The sequence below is a fragment of the Lepidothrix coronata genome, unplaced genomic scaffold (assembly GCF_001604755.1).
Source record: "Lepidothrix coronata isolate B3197 unplaced genomic scaffold, Lepidothrix_coronata-1.0 Scaffold121, whole genome shotgun sequence".
In the NCBI taxonomy this organism is placed as follows: domain Eukaryota; kingdom Metazoa; phylum Chordata; class Aves; order Passeriformes; family Pipridae; genus Lepidothrix; species Lepidothrix coronata.
In genome coordinates, this window is record NW_016690301.1 from 1,107,338 (window position 1) to 1,122,099 (window position 14,762).

Below are 14,762 nucleotides of genomic sequence, written 5' to 3' on the forward strand. Positions count from 1 at the left end.
AGAGTTGGGATTGTTCAACCTGGGGTGACCTAATTGTGGCCTTCCAGTACCTGAAGGGAACCCACAAGAAATATGGACAGAGACTATTTACAAGGGTCTGAAGTGACAGGACAAGTGGGAATGGCTTCAAACTGACATGGAATAGGTTTAAATTAGATATTAGGAAATAATTCTTCCCTGTGAGGATGGTGAGGAACTGGCACAGGTTGCCCAGAGAAGTTGTGGATGCCAACCCTAAATAACCATTTTTAAAACAGTGCCTTTTGCTGGGGTAACATGTTGGTAAACTTCTAACATTCCTATGTTTTTATTTCACCGAGTCTTTCGTGTGAGTCTTTTGGTGTAATTTGACACCAATGTAACCTATATTCATACACTAACTGTGTATTTATGTTTGATAGTTATTTGCAATTCATGCCTCAGTGGTCATTTATAGAATTTTACTTATCCTGTCAGCCAGCTCTGACATTATCACATGACTCCAATTTGTTATTTACTGTAACTAATGAATAGCAAATAGGCAAGGACTAAGCAAAGCAAATAATAACAAACCATAAACTGATACAGTAGCAGTAAAATCTGTATAGCAAACACCTTCTTTTAACCCAAATCCATTCATTGGGATGTTTGTAAACAGGAGGTAAGAAAAGTTATTGGACATATTGTCTGCTAAAATAATATTTCTGGCTCAAATAATGATATTAATACCACTGAACATGGAAGTTGGTTATAGAAGATTATTATTTAGAAAGTAAAAACAATTTTCCTCATTTTATTTTAGTAAGGGGATGGTATATTTTCTGATATATATTTCAAGGGTTTTTTTCCCACAAATATCATTATACTGAGTTTAATTATAGAAAAAAGTAGGAAATGTCACATGAATAACAATTGTGTACTGGTGAGCAGCTCGGGTATCTTTCAGGATTTTATTTTGAAAATTTGATAATGAGGGAAAGCTGTTAAAACTCGACACCCAAAATATTTGTAAGAGCAGAAGGATCTACGTAATATAAATGCAAGATTTTCCCTTCTGTATATTCAGATGGATTTTTAATTGCATTTCGTTATTATCCAAAATTAAGGTTTGCTATTACAAGTTTGTATGACAGATTTCTTTAGACATCAGTTTTATATATGTACATATAACATAAAATGCATGTATGTGTGACAGTAGGCTCTGCTAAGTTGTAATACTTTATAGTCAGTGCTCCAGGATATTTAGATTGTAATTTAGTAGTTTTCTTATTTTCTTAATGTTGCTTGAAAGCCAAAAGCCAACTGCATCATTTTATGAAGTACACAATAAATGTCTATTTAAAGAGTCAGGAGTCAGAATCAGAAACATGTGAGCTCTGAATTGTGGTCACACTGTGTGACACTGCTTGATTTCTTTGCAAAAATTTGTTTGACTTGCTTGGAGATCATCTGTAAATCATTATGAGTCAACACATTAATGGACTTTTTCTTATAAAAATTGCCAGGGGCATCACCAGCCCAACCCTAGTGAGAGCTGTGATGTGAATGTTAACGTATAGCACAGTGCCACCAGACAGTGGTGCAAGTCTCTGAAAAACACCCACATTTTTCTGGATGTTACAGTTACAGCACCTATTACTCTTCTGTTCCAGCTCTCTTTATTGCTACAGAGAAGCTGCACTGGCAATACCAGTGGTGGGAAACAGTGAACAAAGAAATTCACTTTATGCGTTCCCGTTAGGAAATTAATACACCTGTTCTCGTCCTTGGGCCTTGATCTCACCGTGCAATTCAAAACATGCAAGTCATAATTCTACTTAAACACATTTTTTACTGACATAAGTCACGGACAAATACCATCAGTAATCATGCACGGGTATCATTACGGGGTATGGCCTCTTATAAATAAATCAATAGGAGTACAGGAATTACAGACTTCCAGCAGGAGCAGGGTTTCACAGAATCACCTGCTTGAGGGCCAAGGGGGATCATTAGATTGTGTAACCTGACCTTCTCTATAGCACATCATGTCATTTCATCCATTTACTCTGTACTGAGTCCAATAACTTATGTTTGACTAACACGGCTCTTCTCTATTTGCCTTTATATTGAGTTTCTTGGCCAAAAATTCATTACCATTTTTGTCAGGTCTGCCATCACTTAAGGGAACTTTTTAGGATTTCTTTTGCTCTATTAGAAACCTGTCATTGGGAAAGTGGGGCTATGTTCCTTTAAACAGCAGTGATTATCCTCGAGTCTACAGTTGTGCACGATCAGTGGTGTTTGTGTTGGGCTTTGGGATCCTTCTGAGTGAAATATGCATCAAAATATATTACTGCCTGCCCTAGTTTCTTATTTATAGGTTTCGTTAGGAAGCATTAACCTTTTTTTTAAAGAAACTGGTCACGTTAGTAAAAACCCAATGATTCTGCCATTTTCAAAAGAAACATTATACACTGAAAACCCATTCTGTCACCACGCAGACCCTTCCTCCCAATCTTGTTTTTTTATCCTATGTAATTCATAACAGCATCTGATATGCTCCTCCTAGCATCAAAGCACAGATGATTAGAGAAGGATTTTTAAACAGGAAAGGGAGATTTGGGAAAACATACATTTGGACTGTGTGGCTGTTGCTCCCAAGATGGACATTGCCAGCATTCTTCAGCCTCCCAGATGTAAATTGGCTCATTGAAATCACAGTGTTGTGTTTAGAACAGCCATCTCCTCCAGGCTGTTAGACATTTGCATTCCCAGAATTTATTGTCTGTCTGTAGTCAACTCTTCTTTAATAGATATTTAAAAGACATGTCTTTACATCGTATATATACATCTCTTCTTTTTTTTTTTTTTCCCAGGGGAAATTTTAAGGTAAACAGGAATTATTTTGGGTCATCAATATATAAAATTACTTTAAACTATTTCTGTAAATTTGATTCCTGTAATATGCTCTTTAAGCTATTTTTTTTATCTTCCCTGTAAGAAACCCACAAAATAATAAAGCAAAGAGCAGATACTCCTCTTGTAGATCTACTTGTAACTGAAGAGAGGAGGCTTTTATCCTGCTGGCTGTCTGAGACTCCCTGTAAAGGTAATGAAGACTCAAAAATACAGCTGGATCTTTTAAATTAGGAGCCTTCTTCTCTTGCTCACAGTGTAGTTTGTGTTCCTGTAGATCCTTGAGCCCACTGGTGTGAGCACCTGTGTCCAAGGCTGTTTGTGGGTTCAGTGGGAAATACACTGAAAGTACAAAATAAAGTCCATGAACTGGCACTTTTGCTGAATTCTTGTACAGTATTTTCAGCAGCAATAAGGAAAATAAGGGCACCTTCATGCACAGACTGTGGAAAGCTTTATCTTCATAGATTAGCACATAAGTTTTAAGCACCTTGTAAAATTAATTGGAGGGGAGCTCACAGTTCCTGAACAATTCTCATCCTGCCATCAGTTGTAAGATGTTGGTTTGTTACTTATTTAAAGGTGATCATGCCTTTTTGGCAAACCTACTGCTTTCAGGTATTTTTAATAAATTCCCAGCACAAAGTGTCTGAAGTACAGAGATGTTTATAATGAGCAGTAAAAATGAGAGATGTTTTATTAGACTGTGAAACGATCCCTTCCCGATTACTTTTAATTGGTGAAATAACAAATTGGTGGTTTATCTCTTTAAGCTTTTGACCTAATAACTGCACTGTTTTTCATGAAACATTCCCTTTGGTTGTAGCTTAAGGCTTTCTCAGTGGTTTTGTTCCTAAACTTATAAATTACTCTCTGGCATTAGTTGGTAGAATCCTCGAATAGTTTGGATGGGAAGAGACCTTTAAAGGCCAACCCCCCTGCCATGAGCAGGGACTATAGTTAATACACATTTCCAGTGGTGCACTTATGCACCATGTTGATGGGTTTTTTACAGCTTTTTGTGTGACTTTTCAAATGAAATAATATGTTTCAACCAAGTGCTAGACACCACTTCACGCAGAATCATTTGCATTATTATGATATATATTGTATTTTATAACATCTTATATCCCTGAGGGCAGCTGTCTCCAACAATCTGAGAAACAACTAATGGATTGTTATCTTGTTTTTTAATTACTTGGGGTTTTTTTTTAGCTCAAATGTCTCACAGTGAAGTCAGAGGCCTACAGAGTTACTTCTTCAAATTTTTTCCCCTTCTCAGGCTGTTAGAATATTTAAACAGAATTCTGTATATTTTCTGGATTCTAAATGAGACTATTCTTATTCATAAGCTATTTAATGTGAAAAAAACTATCCTCTTAAATTGATTCCAGTATAAAAAGGTGCACATGTACACTGATCTCCTTTCTTTGAGCAAAACAGAAATTACCTTATTTATCATATTCAATTGTTATGTGTCTCCACTTTGAAATAAGTTAGACCACACAGAAAACCAGGCTTCATAGAATTGCCTTTATATAGATTTTCCTGACAGGGAAAAACCACAGCTGCCACAGTCCAAAAAGATTTTGATAGACCCAAGAAGAATGTATTTTTGTTTCTAAAAAACCCACATGAAACCTTAAAAAAAAAAAATCCACAAAGACATTATTTTAGTCTACCAGAAGATTATTCTCTCTCACTTTACCCAGTGAATCTCTAAAACTGGTGTAGAAGTTCTATGGACAGAGGGAATATAAACAAAGTTCAGGTGTCCTAACCCTAAAGAACCAGTATCTGATTTTAGTCAAGTGTTACAGATAATTTTAATTTAAATAATTTATTAATTGATTTATTTACCAGTCCTTTGAAAGTGTCCCATTATTTCCTTTTAGAAGTGTTCATTCTGAGGGAAATAACGCATTCATTTGGAATCCATGCAGACATTAGTCTGCTGATATTCTCTCGGCAGAACAGAAATATTAGGAATAGCCAAAAAAATTATGAAAACCGTGTCATCAGCTCACTTCTAAAAATAAAATTAACAGAGAAGAACAGATACCTGGATACTTTGTTAATATTTATTAACCGAAGCCACCTTTCAGCTTTTTACTGAAGTAATGATTTCGGCTTTAATCAACGTAGGAGGGATTTAAAAAAAAAAAAAATATTGGTTATCCTCTTTTTTTGATGTGGCTTTTTCAAATCAGAAATAGGTTTGCTGTTTTGTCAGTGTCCATCACTCCTGACTGGTTATCCCTTGCAGGGCCAAAGTCAGCCCTAGGTTAAGTGATACAGATTCTTCCAAGTGAGGAGATTGCTCACTGATTTGTAGCTGCTCTGAGCTACACTGACCTGTTTCCAGCTACATGTGATGTTTAATCTGGAGACTAAACCATCTTATTGGACAGTAATGCAGACAAAAAAGAATCATAGGAAAGATCCTATTATCAGATAAATATTTTTAGTGATGAGGGAGCAGGATACAGTCATGCATGATGCTTAATTTCAATGCCAACAACTCTTCAAATCACAATGCAGTTATAACATTTTCCATTTCCAAACAATGAGCAATTAAACATTAGCTAATTAAATGCTTTCACTGGTGAAAGAAAATATAAAAATACATGAAATTATCAAATAAGAAAACCAAGAGACTAATTTGTCAGCCTCAGCATCACTTTACAAATAGCAGCAGCCAAGTTATCCCTACAATGCATATCAATCAATTTTACTTTTTACAACTGATAAGATATTCTCTAATTAAATTATGTTTTAATTGCCTTTGACTTTTAATGCAAGGAAAATGACAATATGCTTTCCATTAGAGTACTCCCTACTTCTTTCTGTATCCTGTGATTGTCATTATGCAGTTAACAGTTGTTCCACAGTGGTATCAAGACTCCACATTTTCTCCTGAAACCAGAATCCTGAAGGAAATGTGGGGCTATTTTCTATATGCTAATATAACTCTTTTAATTGTTGGCAATATTGAGGTCTGCCCATTTATTATTCTCAGAATTTTCCAGAACCATTTGATCCTCTGTGTGACTGAATTCACAATTAGAATGCTAGTCCTGGAAAATACAAACTCCCTATTTTCACGCTGAATTACTTACTAATTACCTTTCAAACTATTTATTTTTTATAAGACTATCAAGAAGTGTATAGATAGAAGACATATTCTTGCTTTAAGATATGATAATTAGAGTTAATTATAGTACAGAAATGTGTGTCAGTAGGAATGTGCCAGAATTAGGACAGGAGATCCAGCTCAGACTCTGAGCACAGGGAGGGTTGTCCTTGTACACCAACAAGTGCACCAGGGCTGTTCTGATAAACAGACCAGATCCAAGATATCAAGGATAAAGAGAACTCTTCTCTGAGTATCTCTTCTGCATTTGCAAAGCAAAGGGTGGGAAAGCAGCAGCCAATGTCTTGACAGTTCCTATTCTTCAATTCTGAACACACAGGAGTGTTCTGGGTGCTGGTATTTTGGACTGTTCCAACCATGCTTCATCTTAATTCAGCTCAGAATTAAAGGAAGGCAAGCAAGTCATAAACAGCCACTTGCTGCAAGATATGAAAGCAAAACTAGAAAAACAATAAAGAAGGGATAACTTCTTTCTCTGGGCTTTGAGATAAGCAGACTGAAGGAAAATTCAAAGTGCAGCCGTACTGCATTTAGTTTACTGTCTCGCCCAAAAATTAATTTCTACACCAGCTGCAATGAAAACATCATCCCAAGGTTGTACATGAAGGCTTCTGTCACACTGGGACACAATTACTCAACATTCAGCATTCACTCATTGCCACATGGACCTAATGCTATGCTCCTTATGCCTGATTTACAAATAAAGTCAGAAGTGCTGCAATTGTATTTTCCAGCCATTTCTTCAATGAACAGGTACTGGTACAGCCAGTGCTGAGATATTTGATGTAAGTAGTGGACATTTCAGTCGCTGCACGAGTTCTTAATCTCCCTAGGATCCACAGGAAGAAAATTATTTGATATGAGAACCTTTGATATTACAAGTTGTATTTAACATTTCAAGGCTCATTTGAATCAGCTCAGCTCACTGAACTGCTAAAGCACACAGGACAACACACCCTGTAGAGAGGAGAAACCTATAGATGTGTTTAGTAGCCTAAAGGTATATTACAAAAAAATGAGTTGCTGAAGATTAGGCCCAAAATTTTTTGGTGCTGTTCATTTCAGAAGTCATCTGAGAGCCAGGCCAGGTGCATTAGGGAACAGAAGGGTGGATGGATCAGCAGCAAAAATAGTACTGGGGTCCCTGTGATGTGCTGGGGAACTCCTCATGACAGAAATCCTGTTATGACCCACAAGTACCTGTAGAGGATGAGTCAATTAAGTTTCATATTAATGCAAAAAGTACTGTATCATAACACTATATCCTGATTTCTTTTCCCCTGTTGTAATCCATTAGGATGCTAGAAAACTTGAGTTTTTAGTAGAGTTGTGCAGGCAATAACATCTGCCTCCTGTGCCTTGGCAATGTACTAATGGCTATTACAAAACACTTGCTGTAAACATTCAGCCAGGCTTCTGCCCACAGCACAAGTAAATGAATAAGTATGTTTTTACCCATTTGTGCTACCCAAGTTAACCCAGTGCTTTTTAACCTCAGTATAAAGTAGAAAAAAGCAAATAATTTCAGGGGTTGTGTATTTTGTGGTACAGTGAAGATGGAATCCTAAACAGAAGGGTTTATGCCATTATAAAAGTGTATTTTTGTACTTCTCAAAGAGCTGTAACAGGAGTTCTTTCTGCAGATCTCTAACAGAGTGTGTGTGCTGATAATGGTGAGCCCATCCCGAGGCTTTCTCAGTGACCCGGTGGGACAGATTTGGCTGGAGGGGTTGTTTTTGTTAACATTTCTGAAGGGTTAAACTTGCATTTAGTTTCCAAGACCAGCACAGCTTTTGACAAGACATATATTTCTATTGGTGGCATGAACTCATTGCAAAGAAAAAGCAGGAGACAACGTGCATATTTTCTTCTTGTGGAGTTTCTTAAAGAGCTGACGTGGATCAGTGGTCAAAGAACCAAAAATTCACAAATTCAGTGAAAAAAAGATATATTTTTAGAGGAAATCAAACTGCCTGATGTATAAGCTTGTATTTGTAGAAAGAATAATTATACACAAGAGTGGTACCTCTTAGGAAGCACGAAAGGATACAGTGATACATCACCCTGCTGCTGTAGGCTCTCAAAAGTCAGTAAAATTCTCTCTGTTAAATCAAATCGATTGTGGGTCACGTCCTAGATTTATAATAATTACAGTAAAGGTATTGTGATTAAAACCAAACCCTAGCTTTTATAAATACAGTGGGAATTAACACTTACCTTACGAGGTTAATATCCATGAGTTTAATTTCTTTTTTTTTTTTTTTTTTTAGGCAATATTCAGAATCCAAAGGAAGAGGTTGCAACCTACAGGAAGCTGGTAGGTCAAATTTTTAAAATTATATAAACTCCAGTGCAATTAGAGTGACAAAAAATGTAAGCAGTAAGGTAATGAAACATGCATTTACTGGGTATTCAGAAAATATGCAAAATCATTTAAATTTACATACTGAGGGGGTGAAAATGTGGTTTAGCAGAGGCAATTAACATGAGAAAGTAAGACAGATGCTGTGCAAATAATTCATAATGAATAATTTCTTTGCTCCATTATGTGTTTGCAAGTTTTCCAAACAAACTAGTTTTTCTGATGTATATGTTCAAACTGTTTGCTGAATAATATCTATGCATAATTTTTTTGTCTGTAATTCATTCATAAGCAGAGCTTTCTGAATATTCAAGCTTTTTTTGAATGGGTACGTAGGTCGTAGAACACATTTCTCTTTTCCAATTGAAGAAACATAACTTATAGGTTCTGCTATGAATAATCACAATATTTAACAATATTTGCTTCATTATTTTACCAAACATTCCTGCTAGTAAACTCATTTGTTAAAATAATCATGGAAAAAGAGATGCAAACAAAAGCAAATAAATTAGCTTGGCATCCTCTCTTTTGTTTCTCACTTGAGAAAAATAATTTGTACTGTCCATAATTCTGTTTGGCTTTAATTAAAACACACGAGGAAGCCGAAAGTACAAAATCATAGTCTTAAACAGACTTGGGTTTGCTGTGGCTGGAGTTACTCTCCATACACAGGGTACCTTGGCCAAATGGGTGTGCTCTGGTTCACTCCACCCATTCCTGGGGGATGCTTTTCTCCCAGTTGTGACGCTCTGCCAGTGCCATCCCAGCCCTTCCAAGGGGCTGCCTCTGTCCCCCAGGGGCTGGATGGAGGGGCAGAGCTCACCTCCATCCCTGGGCCCCTCCGACACCCAAACATGGTGGTGGCTCCCTGGCATGAAGGAAAGCCTCCCATGGAGGAAGCTAATGAAGATAAATATCCTGTTTGTTGGCAGTCAAGGTGATTAATTGCGAGGGACAAGCTTTAATTATGTCACGAGTAGCAATCGCTGTCAGGGACAGACACCAAGTTTTTTATGGCCCATTGGTGAAGTTTGAATATGAACACATTAGTGATTTAGTACAAACTATGTCTCCTTGCATAGCAGGCATATATTCTTAATTATATTTACAGACATGTTTATTTGGAACGCTGGATAAGTCAGTTTTTACACTTTCTGTAAGTGAAGCAGGTCATCAGGCCTGAGAGGCTGCAGCATTCTTATGATAAATGGTGTACAGTGAACTCAATGATGAGTGAATTCCAGTTCCAGAATCTTATTAGCAATGTAAAAAAAAAAAAAGCTTTTGATTTTATATATTTAATTTCGTACATGTTTTAAAATTTAATATATTATATTTCAGAGTTTCTATTTCAGTTTACTATTTCAATAGTGATAATTAAAAAAAAAAAATTAATCTTGGTACGAGTAAGCTAAGTTTCACATTCCTGAGGAGACAGTGAGAGAATTTTCAGTTCTCTTTTTGAGGTACCTTTTTATCCCATGTATGTGCTCTCACTGAGGATCTGACAGTCTCAGCTTACACCCTTTCTTTCCTGAGATCAGAAATTAGCCTGGGAATAGCTTATGACATGAATAGTACAAAGGATCCCTCACACCTTGCTAACACTAATAGGGCAGGAGAATGCAGAGAACATATAAATACAGTTTCACAAATGTCATTTCTGCAAATGTGTATTGGTGTGAAAGTTCTGCCATTCTCATATTTTACACTGAATAATGTGAGAGCACCCAGACAATTATTTTAAATAACTGAAGTATACCTACATGTCTTTGGAAGAGAATGGGGAAGATAAAATAACTTGCTTAATAAGCCTTGGTGTCATAGTGTGTTAACCAGCATTTACAAGTTCCTTTAGGTGCAAAGAAATGATGTTTTAATGAGCATGGCAAACTAAACAGTTGTTTGAAAATACAGAAAAATGACAATGAAGTGACAGTAAAACTAAAAGGAAATTGTATGTCACTGGCAGATTTTTTTTAGATTTTATACAGATAAAAGTAAGAAAACAACACAAAAGCAAACATCCATTAAACTAATCTAGTTGAGTAAACACTCACGTTGTTCCTTGGGTTGCTTGCATTCTCTTCCCTTTTTCAGCACTTTAAATTTCAACTTTATACAACTTCTAGACATAGCAAACCTTACAGTTACTATGTTTTGTTTTATTCTTTCCTATTTATCTACAGTTTGAAAAAATGTGTTTAGGCATCGAGGCATTTCATTAGTGATTGCTATTACACATCAATGTTGTAACCTTAAAACAGACATTGTAGGTTATACACCCCTGAAAACATAATTCCTGCTCAAACTTCCCATTCTCCCATGGATGCCTGAATTTCTTTTTGCACTGCAGGAGTTCTTACTGGTAGAAGTGATAAATGGACGTGTTTCTTTGCATTATACATATTTACAGCAAGTAAACTGTGTGTACCATATCAGTTTATGAATCTATTGCCCGGTGCTGTTATAGCCAATGCATTAAATATTGGGCTTCTCAGGGACTGCTCACTGCAGTTTAACACAACAGATAATGAAAGGAGATCAGGCATGAAAAGTTCCTCTTTATCTCGCACCTTTCTTCACACAAAGTAGCTGATAACAGCTAAGTTCATCATCCTTCTTTCATACAGTATTCAGGAAATCAGGCACTTAAACCATGACCTTCACAGAGAAAGGACCGTGTCATTCTCTTTAGTCAGTAGTAAAAATAGGGCCCTGATCCTGAATGGAGTTGTTGGGTTTTGTCAGAAGATAAATTAAGCAAGTGAGTACTTTTGTGTGCTTGCTTGCAGGGAACTTCTTTTCAAGGAAATACTTTGCATTAAAAGAAAAGAGGGTATAAGGAGGCACAGAACATAAAAATGAGTCATGAAAGATGGGAGTAAATTAAGGCTGAAGCAAAAATAAAAGTAAGTAATAGCTTATTTAAGACCCATCTCTAGTATTTCATTATTTTATTAAATATGCTGTGCAATAACAAAGAAATTATGCTACCTGTTGGGAAAAAAGTTATCCCAGTCTTGAGAGTTTGGTCATATTTTATTATTATTTAATATTTCTCGTTCTCTTGATAATTATTCTATACTAAGAAAACGAAAAATATTGTTCTATTATATTTTACGTTTGCAAGTGAGCCTATGGAAGTTGAAAGGATTCACTGATCCATAAAAGTATTTTTAGGTAACGAATTCAGCTTTCCCCTTCCTCTAACTGCTCCCCCAGTCTCCAGAATGGTCTTATTTAAAAGGAACAAACACTGTTGGTGAAGTTTGCATTGGCATTTCCTATGGGGTAGAATTGTATCACTTAGAAGGTAAAATGTCATGAACTGCGTGCCCTGTTTTATATATTGGACACTTCTATTTTTACTTTTTTTTTGTTCTCATCATTGTTCCCCCAATCATTCTTTGCATTTTGACATGCACCTTGCAGCAGGTGATTTGTCTGTACCATTTTACACCCTTATTGCTGAATCAGACTGCAAACTTGACAATGCTATTGAGTCAGACTTCAAATCTTGGACTAACTGAAGTGATTTCAGTATTACGCAAAATAGCTACTGTATCATTTATACCTTGCTAGTTTCCTTTTATCTTTCTCAATTTTTCCAGATACATTATTCTACCACTTATGTCAGCTAAAACAGTTCAAATCACCTTTCACCCAGCCTAGGTACTAGAACTGTCTCTGTGTGGTGCCATTTACCCAAACCCAGCCTGTTCACTCTTGTGTATCTGTGGTGTAACTCATTCACACCAATACCACTTCATGCAGAGCTGAGAAAAACCACTTCTGGCATCGGAAATAAATGTTGATTTTATCCTTTGTTCGCTTTGTCAGTGAACTCATTGTTACTATCCAGAACACTCCCTGACCTCCGTGGTTTTTATCATAATCACCTTGCAGTATTTTCTCCCACTCCAAAAATGCAACGGCATTTCCATATACAGACAACTACATAAAGCAAATAGTTTTTCTTTAATGCAATTGTTACAAACTCTCAGTAATTACAGCAGGAGGACAAGTGAAATTGTTCATCCTCTGCGGTGTCAGAGTCGTTTAAATGGCTGAGAGAACTAACATTGCAATAGTTTGCAACTACTCTCAGTATCAGTCAGGAGTTTGCAAAAGCAAGCTAGGGACTAGTTAACAACTGTATCTGCCATTTATGTTACAACAGTAGTGACAATACAGGTTTCAGTATGGGGAAACTGGAATCTAAAAAGTGTATTAGAAACCAGTATGACTCCAGTAACTGGGTGGGCCAGAAGAAGGTAAAAGACCTGGGTCTTGATTCACAGAGTAAGAACTGCCCTGATATTCGTGTATTTAGTTTAACTCTTGTGTTAGTGGTTTAGGATCATCACACAAACACTCTTAGCACAGTAACTACTGTGGAAACAGTGCATCCCACCAACTCTTCAACAGTGACACCTAATTTTAATACCCATTAGGTGTTGTTTCCTGAGAGCTGGACAATTTAAACACAAGAATTCTTCTCAGTGCCCAGTGAATTCTCCTCTTGATCAGCCAGATGAGCACAGGCTCATCATTTGCTTACAGATGGCACTAGTCCACTTCAGCAACGGGTTGGGAGCCATGTTCCTCAGAATTCCTTTGAAATATTTGTGGCCAGCAAAGGCACTAGAGGAAAAAGGGGGTTAGGTATGTAAGTCCAGAGCCTGCTGCGTGCAAAACACACTGCAGGCACACACCATGGCACACAGGTGGAATTCTGAGGAGTTCTGGGTGGGGATGGGGTTCCATTAGGGATGGCTGTGCATACTGAACATTCTCATTTGCAGGCAGCAATTCCTCTAAAGTACAACAGTGTTCAGTGCCTGTAAAAGCCTTCACTTTTTCTTTATTTTCCACTGAGCAGATATTACCTACAAGGACTTTCCATCTCTTTTTTTTTTCCTCCTCTTCTTCTTCCAGAACTGCAAACTTGTTGATGACACTGAATTGTTCAGAGCTGTTCAAGCATATAGCAAGTGGCTTTCTATCTGCTCAGTGCTTCCATTTGAGCCATCTCAAAGACAGGCTATAATTCTTACAAGGTGGATGGGCTGGTTCTAGAAGAGAAGGAAAAAAAAAAAAAAAGAAAAAGGCTAAAGAGACTGGAAACTACCTGGAAATACTAATACAATTTGAACACCTTTCTTTTTTTTTTTTTTTGTCTGACAAATTACACACAGCTCCTGGTGTAATATTTAAGAGGTGACACAAACTCTCTTATTGTAATATCAAACAAACACCACATTTTCTGAATTACCAAAGATGGTTATTCTAGTATGTTAAAATACTGCATCATGCCATTCCTCCTCTGTTGGTAGCTCACTGTATGATACAAGGCTCCTTCGCCCATACCACCACTGGTTACTTCCTTGGAAGACAGATACTTCCATGTGTATTTTTTTCTATTTTTTTATAATTCAGACTACTGTTCAGAGAATGTATTTCTTACTATGCAATTGCAGGCATAGGATTAAGAATAAAAATAGGACATCTAAATCAGGTGCAACTAATGATATTCCACTGTATATGATAAATGCAGGGAATTGTACCAGTTAATTAAAAAAATCCTCTTTACAACATGTTAAAGCATTTGAGAGGCATTGTTCAGGAAGATAAGCTCTCTCTTCATTCTGAAGAGTCCTATGTTGTTACAGTGGATCATTGCATTTCACAGTTTGAAACTGAGAGGGTTGGAAAAAATTATGGTTATCATCTGGGATGGACCCCTTGCGTGATGCCAGCCAGTGAACTTCAGCTGAACTTCACCCAAGTAACCACTCCAGCAATCCCATAACTTACATTGGAGGTGCAATGTAACTTTCAGAAAGATTTTCATTTCTATTTAGAGTGCAAGCAACACCACATTCCATAGGTAAAATGTTCCTATCAGTAATAAGCTGCAGTACTAAAATCTCACCTTTGTTGTACAAGGCATTTACATGGCATCAGCTTCCAGAAACTCTTTAATTATGCCTGTTTTGATCAAACTGTAGCAATGTGTGGTGAAGCAACTATATATGAATAGAGGAATAATGATATATAGGGACACATTGAAAAATCAGCAGTTCCAGGTCAGAAAGTTCAAACTTGCTTAAAAGGCAAGGGAACAAGCACCCAGCAGTTACCACCAGTAAACTGCTAATCTTTCTTGTTGTCTCCTTTCTTCTCTCCTTTTAAATCACACTGAAGGTCAATTTTTCAAAGAAGTGTGAGAAGACAGAGCCGTGGCCCTTCTGAAAGGGGACAAGATGCTCTCGTGTCAGCAGGTTCTGTGAGTGACAAGGTGATTCTGAGAGAGCCCCCAAAGATGTGAGGGACTGAAGCTGATAAATCATGCAGGCTCTGGGC

The 14,762-nt window shown here is 36.9% G+C and overlaps 1 protein-coding gene across 5 annotated transcripts in view; it reads left to right on the plus strand.

Moving 5' to 3' along the window:
- Positions 1–14,762, plus strand: part of TENM2 (teneurin transmembrane protein 2) — a 900,957-nt gene that overhangs the window by 257,077 nt on the left and 629,118 nt on the right. For all 5 annotated transcript variants that reach the window (XM_017825633.1, XM_017825634.1, XM_017825631.1 and 2 more), the window contains one exon: positions 8,302–8,348. The gene's annotated coding sequence lies outside the window, so the exon portion shown is untranslated. The remainder of the gene's footprint in view (positions 1–8,301; positions 8,349–14,762) is intronic.